At 42.8% G+C, this 12,801-nt stretch overlaps 1 protein-coding gene across 1 annotated transcript in view; it reads right to left on the bottom strand.

Annotated features, from left to right (window-relative positions):
* Positions 1-12,801, bottom strand: part of VAT1L (vesicle amine transport 1 like) — a 136,291-nt gene that overhangs the window by 4,431 nt on the left and 119,059 nt on the right. The window lies entirely within an intron of this gene.

The raw sequence follows: 12,801 nt of genomic DNA, 5'->3' as shown, positions 1-12,801 counted from the left end.
AAGGCCTGGGAAAGCCAAAACACCAGATTCCCACTAGGGGGAGCTGTGGTTTAAGTTTAGTGGCTAAACCTGAGATGGTTTTGGACATTGAGTGCAAAAAAATTCTGGTTGTGTTATACACTCTGATCTGTACAAGCAACTTGCTCTCCTGGGTCTAAAAAAGGAGGATGATAGCTCCAGAAATAAGTAAAATAAAATTTCTTTTAAAAAAGGGTGGTGTCACGGGGAGGAGTATTGTGGAGTTCAAAGAGTTACTTGCTGCAGAACGACAAGGTGCATCAGCCAGAGTAAATGTTGACCAATAAAATAATTTCTGAGGGTTATTTGTGCCCTGCTTACCTGAATGCTATATCATTCCGACTCCTAATTTGGCTAAAATGACTCATTACCCAGGCTGAACTACATTTAAGAAAATTACCATCATTCCTGGTATTGGGTGGAAATGTTGTCTCCACCTAAGGAAATATTTTCCCAGAAAAGAGGACTTCCTTCCTCCCACCCCCAAATGATAGGGGCCAACAGATGTCTCCTGGAACCCTTTTATAAAAGCAAGGGCGTGACATAATCTGATAGATACATGCTTTGAGCATTTCAGTCTGCTGCTGTGTGGGGAAAGAACAGTAGGGGGCGCTGTGAGGATTAAATGAAATGAGGAAAGGACAAAAGAGAGGCCAGGGCTTGGCATCCTATGTCCTCCACATCTCTTAGTGATTTCTAAATGGAAATGAAAAATCTCTTGATTAAAAAAGGAGCGTCGGTAGACCTAGACTAAATATTTTTCCTAAAGTCTCAGATTTTTAAATATTTTTGTTCATTCGGTCCACAATACTCATTAGATGTTACTTGTAGGCTAAATGCTACAGTTTAAAAAAATAAAAACAACTAAAAACTAAGCTAGGGTGTCTGCCTTTGAGGAGCTTAGTCTGGAGCTGATGAAGCAGTGTTTGCTTATATGAAAACCAAAGCCGTTTTCTCATTTGGATAAAAACTTGACAGAACCATTAAAATGTGTGTATTCTAATTGCTCTTCTGAGACTTTATCCTAAAGACATAATTCAAATTATGGGGGAAAAAAACTTGCCGCACAAAGGAAACTCAATTACAGTATTGCTTTTAATGCCAAAACACCAAAGCGACATACATGTCGCAGGATAAGGGAGCAGTTACGGAAACCATGGTTTTTACATTTACCTACTGAATGGAAATGTTATGTAGCTGTTAAAGTGCTAATTTTAAAGAACGTAAAGCAGGATCGCATGCCTTTATACTGTCTTTAGAAGAGGAAGTCAAGATGCATGTCCCCCTAAAAACAGAACATCCTAAAATTACTAGAAAGGGATTCAGATATATGATAAAACGTCATTGTAGGGGAAATGAGTCCATTTTAACTGCAGTGTGCAAACATTATTTGATAACATGTTATCGAATCCACATTTCATATAAATTAAATATATCTTTAAATGAAGTCATTAGATAACCTAGCATTGGTTAGAATCAACCTCTTTTATAGACTGGTGGTGTCATATGATTGCTAAATTTCCTGACCCTGAAGAAATCCCGTAGATTTCTTCTATTTTTGTGGTAAATGTTGCTTTTCAAAGGGCTTTCATATTTAGTCAGAACATTTATGGATACTATACTGGAAATCTTGAAATATCATGGCAGACAGCTTCTAAAAAGGCTCCCAACTATCCTCGCTCCTTGGCAATCACGCCCATGTGCAACTCTCTCCCTATAGACATGGGCTAGACCTAGTGACTTGCTTCTAACCAGCAGAACACAGCAAAAGTGATGAGATGTCACTTCTGAGACTAGGTTATAAAAGATGATGACTTCTGTCTCGCAGTCACTCTCTTTCTCTGACTCTTCTTGCCTTCTCGCTCTGATGACACAAGCTGTCATGTTCTAAGCTGCCCTATGGAGAGGCCCACATGGCAAGGAACTGAGGGAGGACCCTGGCCAAAAGCCAGTGAGGAGCCAACACCCTCTGTCATAAAGGACTTGAGGAACTAGATCTTGCCAGAAACCAATCAAGCAGATCCTTCCCTAGTTACACCTTGACATGAGACCACAGCCCTGCCTGACACCTCAATTATAGTAGCCTTGGGTGACATCCTGAACCAAAGAACCCAGCTAAGCCTTGTCCAGGTTCCTTGCCCACAGACTGTAAGGTCCTAAATATTGTTTTAAGGCAATAAGTTTTGAGAGTAGATTGTTATGTAGTAATAAATTAATATATTCTTACCTTGCATACATAATTCTTACCTTGCAACATATATGTTACACCCATTTTACAGATAAGTACCTTGATGATCAAAGGTATGAACAATTTATTGAAAGATTCTATGGCTATCAACAATAGAATTGTGGTTTAAACTCAGGTTGTCAGACTTCAAAACCAATGTTTTTCCCGATTCCACCCAGATCGTGTTGCTTCCTTTGATTCTCAAAGTCAGAGGAAGGTGGTAGGTGACAACTCACTTAATGGTTTCCCAGAATTCAGCTTTTATTACCTTGGAAAGTCATTAAACACCTGGAAACTCCTTGGAGATTAGGAACGAATTTTAAGCTCTTTCTCTAATAAGATAGAGCCCAGGGAAACAGAAAAGCTATTTCCTTACCAGTTAAAACTTATTGTGATGCTAGAAAAAATGTCCCCTGCAGGGCTGGCTCTAATCTGCATATTCTTAAGACATTTCTTTCTGAAATGAACCTGCTCCTTGAAGTACTTGGTGTGGGATGGAGAAAGGGTTAGGAGTCTTTCCAAGAGATGACTGAGGCAGTCTGCCCTCAAGTCCTGCTGTTTGACTTTATAACCTCAGAGCTGCTCTTAGAGACGTGAAGGAATCCTTTTGACGATCACTTAGAAGGAAAGAAACTACCATTTTTTAATCAATTCTTTATCAGGCACAGTGTGAGGCATTTTACATATGTTCCTTCATTTTAACCGCACACCAAGCCTTTGAGGGGAGTTTTGGCATTACAGTTTCACAGACGAGAACCCCAAAGGTGAAAATCTGAGGAGTCTGTCCCCAGGTCATCCTCTGAACGGCGGTTAGAATGACATGAGAACTGAGAACAGAGAGCAGCCTCTGCTTTTCAGGACTCTGGACAAACTCTAGGACAAGGCTCTCCGGTCTGTACCCCGGAACTGCCCTCAAATAACACCAGCATGGGACCAAGTTTGCAAAAAAAAAAAAAAAATTTGTTCCCAAGTTACCAGTTCACAAACTGAGGTGCTCCAGTAGGTGACAGCACTCAGAAGATGGTGGCGACTGCCTCAGGAAGCCTGCTCGTCTCTCTCAGGGCTACCGGGGAGATTTTTCTAAGGCACACACGTCTGCTTAAAACCTCCTCCCACGCAAAAGCCTAGCAGACCTGCTTTGTCTGCTGCAGTAGCCACTAGCCACACATGGCGCTGAGCAGTTGAAATGCAGCTAGCACGAGCTGTGAAATATCTACCCGATTTCAAAGACTTGGTAATCAGAAAAGAGAAAGCAAACTATGTCATTAAGAACTGTTGGCACTGAGTACGTGTTGAAAACTTACTGCTAAAGTTAATTTTACCTATGTTTTACTTTTCTGAATGTGGCTACTCTAAAATTGAAACCTTCTCATGTGGCTCGCATTATAATTCTGCTGAACAGCATTGGACTCAATTGTTAGGAGCCGATGTCTCTTGCCCTTCCTGGTTTCATTGCTTCCCCTTCCGCTCCCCCGCCTCTCTCTCCTGCCACTGGAGACATGTCTGAAGTTCACTGAGTCTTTCGACACTGCACCTCTGTAGAGACTGGGCTCCTTCCTGGAGTGCCCTGGTCCTGGGGCTAAGTCAGATTGTCTCGTGGCTGTCAGGTTCGGTGCGAACTCTTCTAGGGAGCTGCTCTGCTCCCCTCTCTCCCGTCCCTGGCAGTCTGGGCCAAGTCTCCTTTGGGCTCCCCTTAGCACCTGGGGCCAGCTGGTAATGTTACTCCTACCCTCCAGCTCTCTACGTTGCAGTCTCTGAACCAGTGCCCTGCCACGGATGTAACTAAAATTTTCTCTAATTTGTCACATTAAAAAATGTTAAAAAAAACAAAAAAAAGTTTAAAAAAACTGGTGAAAGTAATTTTAATAATATATTTCTTAAACAAATCTATCAAAAATACCATTTCGATATATGCTCAATACGATAAAGTATTAATGAGATATTTTATATTCCTTTTTGTACCGAGTATTTGGAATCTTGGGTGTATTTTACACTAACAGCATGACTCAATTCAAAGTGGCCGCACTTCAGGAGCCTCGTGGTTGCGTGTGGCTCATGTCTACCATTTTGGAGAGTGCAGAGCTAGATGGGCAGGACAGTGGCACCCACCTTGGGGATCCTGGTGCGAAGGAGTGTCTGGCATATAAGAGACTGCAGAATGAATGAGCGAGCAAGTGGATATGCGGAGAGAACGAGATGCCATGTGGCTGAGCGATATCCAGAGGTTTCGATCCCGTCTATCCCACGTCCCAGAGCTATCTCTTGGCGGCCTGCTCAGTGCTGCCTGGGTGGCCCAGTAGAGCCTGTACAAAGTCAGGGTCATGGTCCCCCACGCCTTGCCTGACACACCACTGCCAACTGCATGACTGGCCAGCTCTGGGCTCAGTAGCTGTATTTTCCAGAGCTCCAGATTCAGCGCATGTGCAGGCCCTCTTTACTGGACTTGGTTTCCTTCCAGACAGCAGAAGGAAATTTATCGTGTCATTTAAACATCTCAAGATGCCAAGATTCCGAGTACAGAGGCCACCCGCAACTTTTCTGGCACTTCTTGTCCCTGGGAGGCGACCCGAACACCATCTCAGGTGGACAATGGCAGGAGGCAGTAAGGCTATCACCGAGTCCTGGACTCCGCTTCGACTCGGTGACGTCATCCCAGCAAGTCTCTTCATCTCTTTGTCCCTCACCGTCTTAATATGTTAAGTGATAACAGCTATTCCATTCATTCATTCAGTAAGTCACTCGTTCAACAGTGCCACAGTCCTGTTCCAGGAGCTGTGTGTAGAGTAATGGGAATCACAGTCTCACTGATTAAATAGGTTAATCCTAATAAGAAGAATTTTACTATATTAAAAATGTGTTCCTAATTCATTTATTTAGCCCAATGGATCGAAACACCTCAGTGTTGGTCCTGTACCATGGGTCAGGCTTCAACAAAATCCATTGGCAGTCAAGATGGCATTCAAGCATGACCCACAGGGAAAATATAATTGGCTCAGACCATGTTTGAGGAGGAGCAGTAGTTAATGATCATTCTTATTTCTGTCTGCAATGGACCTGGAAGAGGTGTAGTTTCTAGAAGCCCCGGAAAACAACGGTTAGCAAAGACCTATAACATCCCCTGCCCTCATGAAGTTTATGGTCCTATAGGAGAGACAGACTTAATCAATCAAGAATGTCTCATATAAATGTAAGGTTGCCCCCTGATAATTCTAAGATGATGTTATGAGAACGTGGATGGGAATTTGACCTGGTTGGGAATTAGGGAGGGCTTCTCTAAAGAACTGATCATTAAGCTGGGATTTAAAGTTTGAGTAGGATGCAACTAAAGCAAGAAGAGAGAGAGGACCATCCCAAGGAACAGAATACAAAAGGAGAGACTGAAAAGAGGCCAGTTGGCGGGAGGACAAAAAGCAAATGTGAATATGGAGCAAGATGCTGGGAAAGTTTGCTGGGACCTTTATTCTATATTCCAAAGAGCTTCCAAAGATGAAGTTGCCCACAACGGAGCATACAAATCTAGAATATCCTCCAGTCACCTTCTAACCGAAGGGTCGGTTCCTTCACATTTGGGTAATGAGAGTTAACAGGGCTTACCCTTTGTTTGGGGTCTCATTTAATGTTTCATAATATTCAATTTCCTTTTGAATTGGCGTGCAAGGCACCAAGTCATTAGGGTACAAATGACACCACTTAATAATCAAAGCATTTGGCTTGTTCTATGAATAGTAATGAGCCTAGCCACCTAAAATAGGAATAAAATAAAGATGGATGATTCCATGCATCGCTGTGCCTATTACATGATAAATTAAAAGATTTGAAAATAAGAAATGAGTAATACTATAATTAAGAAGCACATCCACCAAAGTCATCTGTGGAAGATTACTGATATTAGCAATGGCCATCTTTTGGACTGTGTAAAATCCAAATTGGGTGTGGAAAAGTCACACATTCATTGCAAGTAGACCTGGAATCTGGAATTTCTGTGTTCTGTCGGTAGCTTCAGGAGTCTACAGTGAGTGAGCCCCCGAGGCTTTGACCTAGATGGAAGAGAGTAATCGAAAAAGTAAAATGGCAGGGGCCACGGACTTACCCACTGGGGAGGCAAAGAAAAGATGTAAACACTCAAGTTCTTTTTGGACCAGTTACATATGGGGGCTTTGCAATAATGCAGGGCGTGGAGTAAGATGAGGCAAGAGAGGTGGCCAGGGTGCAAAGTTCAAAGTTGGGCAAGTGCTGGGTCAGCACGTGAGAGTGAGCACCTCCTTAAATATTACACCCTTGTCACCTTTATTGCTAAACCTTAGTCCTGGCCTGTAAAAGGATGTCTATTGTTTTTAAAGGAAGAGAAACGTTAAGTAGCTATCATAAGTACCTACTTGGCCACAGGACAGCCAATGGGGATGCTCCAAGAGGATTCTTTAAGGGGCTATTAGTAGAAACACTGGTCCAGAAGAGGTAAGGAACAGTCTGAGAATGAGGAAGAAGAGAAGGCAAAAAGCAAAACAGGAGAATCTGGATGGAGTAACTAACTGGTCCTTTTCCCCTGAGTACTTGGATGACACAGAGTCTCTTGATCAAATCTATATATATCATGGTCATGAGGGGTTCAAATGAATTAAACATTGAACCAAAAGCCAGAATGTTCTGCAGAAATCTGCAATCCATAATCAAGCCAAACTATGTATTTTTATCCTACTGCATTTTGAACTAAAACAAAAGATGAAAAAAGAAAAAACGTGAATCATCTCCAATATTTGAATGTTCCTCAGTGTTGTATTTGGATGGTTAAATAGAATTAAGTGGACATTCAACGAATGTTTATTCCAATATGTGAGTTGAGGCCTCAGGAGGAGGATAAAAGGTGCATAATGTGATTTCTGTTTTTTGCACAGAAATATCTGTTGTATAATCTTTAAGAGAGACATTTGAATTGTGATGGGGTACAAAAGAAGTAATTTGGATGGGAGAAGGATGGAAACCAGGGAAAACTATGGAGAGGAAGTAACTTTTAATCTAAGACTTGAAGGTCATGTAGAAGCTTGTCGGTCAGCCAAATAGAAGGACAAATAAATAATCTAAGGAAATAGTACTCTACTCAGACAATGAGTCACTGATGACCACAGGGCCCTGAGGGTGGTGATGATGAGTTACTCTTTGAAAGTCCTCCTGAGTTGCTTAAGCATCTTGAGTGTGCTAGACAGGGAGGAAAAAATACCTGAGCTCCTGCTGCTCCCGAAATTCCGCACAATATGGCAGAGCTTACCAAATATAATTCCGACTGGTTCTTGCTTCCAATCATTTATAAAAATCCTTCACCTGGGAACAGATACTCTATATTTCTTCTGCTTGGAGTATTCTAGTTCCTTATTCATGGCGTAACTACCTTGCTTCCAGATACGACTGGTTTTATTTATTCACAGATTAAGAATTCTACTTTTCCATGCTCCCTAAAGGTTTCCCCTGGAATTGCCAAACATGAGGGTTTGTGGAAAAGAGTTAGAGCCATAAGGAGCCCAAAGACCCTTCAAAGTCTTGAAAGTCCTCAGATGGGTAGCTGTCTTCTCAAAAGGATGACAGCCAGACTGGCTGACATTTAGGGAAGTGCAGTTTAGAAGTCAGAGGCTTGGGGACAAAGGGCTTGTTTGCAGGTGTCTGAGGCATTATTAGTGCCTAAGGGAATTGAGGTATGTTGACGATGTCATCAAGACATTGCTATAATTTAGCCATGAGCCAGGGTGCCTAGGGTGCAGAATTAGAGATATGTTTGGGACGAAAAATCTGGAACCTGTGGAATGGACTAAAGCAAGGAGCAGAAATAAAAGAGCGTTTGTGTTTGTATGGAGGTGTTTGCCTGCACGGCACTCCTATAGAAAGCTAGTTATCTACCAGTTTGACTGAAGGGGAATTTCTTGTGGATCCTTCTACTTAAAGGGAAGGGTATGAGAGGGCCTAGGACTGTAGTCATATGAGAGTCACCACCACACTTAAGTTGTATTAGGAGAAGCTGAGAGTCTCAAGGAAAAAGCTGAACCTAAAAATCAGGTCAATTGAAAGGATGAAGGAGGGGTGGTAGGGGATATTGTTCATTATCATCACAGCAGCTGACACATGACGAATACTTAGCAGGTGCTGTCACAGGGCGAAATACTTCATATGCATGATCTCATTGCGCTGCACCAACCCTGTGAGGTAAGTGGGAGTTTGTCAGACTGTCAGTCAAAAGTACATAAAAATATTCTCCCTTTTCTTTTCGAGTCCTTGTGGCTCGTGGAGGAGAGCTGGGATGAAACTGAGGTTTGCGCGGTGAGATGGCTTGCTCAAGGTTAAACAGTGAAACACGTGGAAGCCAGGCTTCACACCATGCTCTGTGTGACTCTAGGGCTGAGGGCACTGTTGCCAGGTGTTCGAGAGTGGGAAGGAGCAGGAGAGAGGAAAGCAGGCTATGGGGCTCTGGGCGCTTGCATTGTAGACGCAGTGACCCGTGATTTCCTCTGTGCTTTCATATGCACCTTGCTTCTTCCCTGGTTACGACACTTACTCCATTCTGTCCTGAATAGTTTCTCAACTTAGGAATTTGGGTCACATAATTCTTGGTTGTAGGGGCCTGTCCTGTGTGTTACAGGATGGTTAGCAGCATCTCTGGCCTTTACTCACTAGATGCCAATTACATAGTGTGACGAACAGAAATGCTTCCAGACATTGCCAAATTTTTCCTAGGGGCAAAATTGCCTCCACTTGAGACTAATGGTTTGATGGGAACAAATTCCCGTCTCCATCTGTGGGCTCTTCAAGAGCAGGTACCTGCCTCATCTCAGTACTCATGTGGCGCCTTGAATAGGGACGTGCCCATAGGAGGTTGGGCTCTGTTCTATTCCCAGGACTGAGTAGATGGCATGGCACATGGTAGGTCCTCAGCAACAGAACACAATGTGGTCTCTGACCTCAAAACACTCCTGGTTAGATTAAGCTTTCTCAGCTGCCTGCGTCAAAATCATAAAACATGGCTTTTAAAAAGGGACATGCCAGACTCACCCTACCCCTATTTGTCGAGACAGTGACACAGGAGCTCTGAACATGTAGACCCTTGAACTTAACTGGTGCTTCATTTAACAAAGTACTGGCTGCCCACCATAAAGCAGGCACTGGGGGTGGCTGACTCACAGCGAGGAACAGGAAAGACGAGCCCCTGCTCGGCTGATGCAGATTCCCTGAGAGGCTAGGCTGGTGTTCCATGTTTTAATACCTGGAGAGGTCCACTTTATCACTTAGCTTAAATATTATTGCATGTCGGAAAGTGGAAGAGAGTCCCTCCAAACTTAGGGCAACTGAGAAAAAATCAGATCCCAGCTTTGGGTCTGCATACCTGTGCAGAAATCAAGCAACTTAATTTCTGCTCAGTGCATCAAGAACCCTGCAAGATATTGCTTAAGCATTAGATAAACCTATTCGGTGTGTCTCTATGGCCCCTCTAATCACCCAGCAGCTGAGTTTCATCTGTCTATGGTTCAAGGGGATGACCTTTGTGGTGGTGGGGTCATAGGATGTGTATACATAAGTTAGAATCGGTGGGTTACATGGGCAACCCATGAACCATGGTGTAATGAGCCAATCTTACTGTGATCTCAGCAGAAAAATTAGAAATCAGTTGTATGCTGGAGAAGTGGTGGGAAGGGCCTGTTTTATTTTGAGGAAGGAAACAGTGGGATCTAGTATGACCCAATGGCTAGTGGAGATGTACACCCTTGAATTAAGAAACAAATTAGTGTTCTGTCAAGTGAAAACAAAAGTCCAGAAATAAAACTGTATTTGACTCTAACTACGACCAAGTAAATAGTTATTTGCATATGGACAAGAACCTGGAAATAATACCTCGAAAAATCACACATAGTATACATCTAAACTAATGATTCTTTTCATTTAAAAAATTATAAACGCATTGTAATGTTTGGGTAGTGTATTTGTTTTCTAGGGCCACTGAAACAAGTTATTTCAAACTGGGTGGCTTAAAAGAACAGGAATTTCTTACACAGTTCTAGAGGATAGAAGTCCGAAGTCGAGGTGTCAGCTCTGAGGGAGAATCTTGTCCATGTTTCTCTCCCAGCTTCTGGTGGTGGCCAGCAATCCTTGTGTGTGTTGTCTTATCTCCTCCCATGTCGTTTCCACCCTTGGTCCCTGCCTAGCACAAGGCCCCATCACCTCCCTCCAGGATGATTTCTCCAGCCTCCTATTTGGTCTTTAAGTTTCCAGTCTTTTCACACATCACTCTGCCCTCTTTCTGCTTCTGGAGCCATGATAACTGATTGATACAGTCGTATATCTTTCATGTTGCAAGAGACTGTAATGTTTGAGACTGTGCTATAAATTTAGTAATGATAATGATAATAATAGTGATTCAGTGGCTAACACTGACCGTTTAGCACATGAGCTGGGCACGTACTAAGTGTCAAGGATTTTTTTAAAGAATAGTCTATTGTTCCTTACACTCCAACGATGGCTGTGTCATACTCGTTCTCTTTTTACATGTATAGAACACGAGGATCAGGGAGGTTAATTAACCTACCGAGTAGATTTCTAGAAGAGCTGGGGTTTTAACCTTGACTGTTTATGAAATATTGACAGATGAAATGATATTATGTAGGGATTTGCCTTAAAATGCGCCAGAAAAGTAGTGGGGGAGGGTAGGCAACAAAAGAAACAAAATTGGTCAGATGCGAATCACTGTAGAAAATGGGTTGATAGGTATGAGGCGGGGGGCGGGGGGGGGGCAGAGGGAACATCAGTATTCTATTATTGCTACTTTTGAATATGTTTGGAATTTTCCAAAAAGTTTATAAAATGTGAACCTTGAGCTTTGTTCCCCAAACAACAGCCATAACAACAATTTTAGCACCCAAATACCTAACTATTACATCTTTGCTGGGACCCCAGTATATGTTTGATGATAATGTTACAAAGGAGAGGTTTGGATTCCTTAGCATCTTGGTGCTAGGGAAGTTCAAGGTGTTATTCTCATCTCCTCAGACAGAAAAATGTATTTTTTTAAAACAAAAAAAAAAAAAAAAAAAAAAAAAAAACCAGCTTTGCAAAGGTAACAACTTTTAGTATTGAACACCTACCATGCACCAGGCAGTGTTCAGGGAGATGCATGTACACAGCCCTGCTAAGGTAGGGAGGCCGCTGAAACAGTCAATAATTACAACAGAGTGTGGGAAGAGCTATATTCTAGGTATGAAAGACGAGGCGTGTGAACCCAGGGGGAGGAAATGACTCAATTTAGAGAAAAATGGCATTTGTGCTGGGTTTTTAAGAGTAAGGGTGGCATTTTCCAGGAAGAGAAAATGTATGTACTGAAGACGAGAACAGAGTAAGACGAGAACAGAGTCCTGAACGTGAATAAACGGCTCATCCGGGGAACTAAGAAGAATGAGGGAGGGAGGAGGCACCAGGCGCCCTGGGGGGGACTGTGTGCCCAGCTTTGTGGGCGGGGGTTTCTCCTGTGAGGACTAGGGAGCTAGGAGAGGTCTTCGCTTGGACATAATCAGTCCTGTGTTTCAGGAAGATGGATGAGGTAGTAATGGAGGAGGAGAGACCGGGAGACCAATGAGAATTGGGAATTAGGGACCCTGGTGAGTGGAACTGAGAAGATTCGAAGGTGGGACATCGATGTATGCTGTAAAATCCCACCTCTCCTTTAAGATCATTTCAGGCTGTTTGGAAGCCATGTGATTCTTCAAAAGAGTGGAAAGATTCTCTAAAATGGCGTGTTTTGAAAGATTCTCCATTAAGCAGAGATGAGAGCTGAGGTAATTTGATTTATCTTCATCCATTTTAATTAGCACTGGAAACAGATGACCTGGCTAGCCCTGGAACCTTTCTTATGAGGGTGTCTGTGTGACTCTGAAGTCTAATTTTTTAATTATCTCTGCCCATTTGCTGAGACACAGAGGGGAATCATGGGACTAACCTTTTCTTTTCTGCATCTTTCTTGCTTGTCTGTCAGCCGAGTTTTTTCCTCTAAGTACCAAGGCTAATATCTACTGTCTTGAGGTTGTGTTGCCATGGCAACAAGACAAAAAAAAAGGACTCATTGGGGGGGAAAGTACGTGGATGAAGGAGATGTTGTCTTCCAGCAACTTCTCATTCCTGCTCAGGGGCTTATTGCCTCAGCTGACTGGCAGCGAACAGGATGCAGAATGGCTGGGCCACCCTTGTTCCAAAGTGGGGCTCCCCGGGTGTGCACACTGAACTGATCTCTGAGGGGCAGCCTTGGATAATAGTCAGACCCCCTGGAGCCATGAAAAAGAGTGGATCTGGGAAGGTCTCCATAACAGACAAAGAGTTTGGTAGAGGTTGGGGAGGTGGGTGGCAATTCACTAATACAACACTGATGTCATATCCACAACAAGTAGTGTAGAGAATGTTCTCAGAGCCTTTAAAAAATGTTGCAAAATCTTTAAAATTCTCTAACCTAATAATTATACTTTGGGGAATATACATCCTAATGGAAAAAATCTTATATTATCTGGAATAATAAGAACATAAGCTCTATATCCAAA

Source organism: Rousettus aegyptiacus, unplaced genomic scaffold, assembly GCF_014176215.1.
Source record: "Rousettus aegyptiacus isolate mRouAeg1 unplaced genomic scaffold, mRouAeg1.p scaffold_m13_p_14, whole genome shotgun sequence".
Taxonomy (NCBI): Eukaryota; Metazoa; Chordata; class Mammalia; order Chiroptera; family Pteropodidae; genus Rousettus; species Rousettus aegyptiacus.
This window is presented reverse-complemented; position numbering and strand designations above follow the sequence as displayed.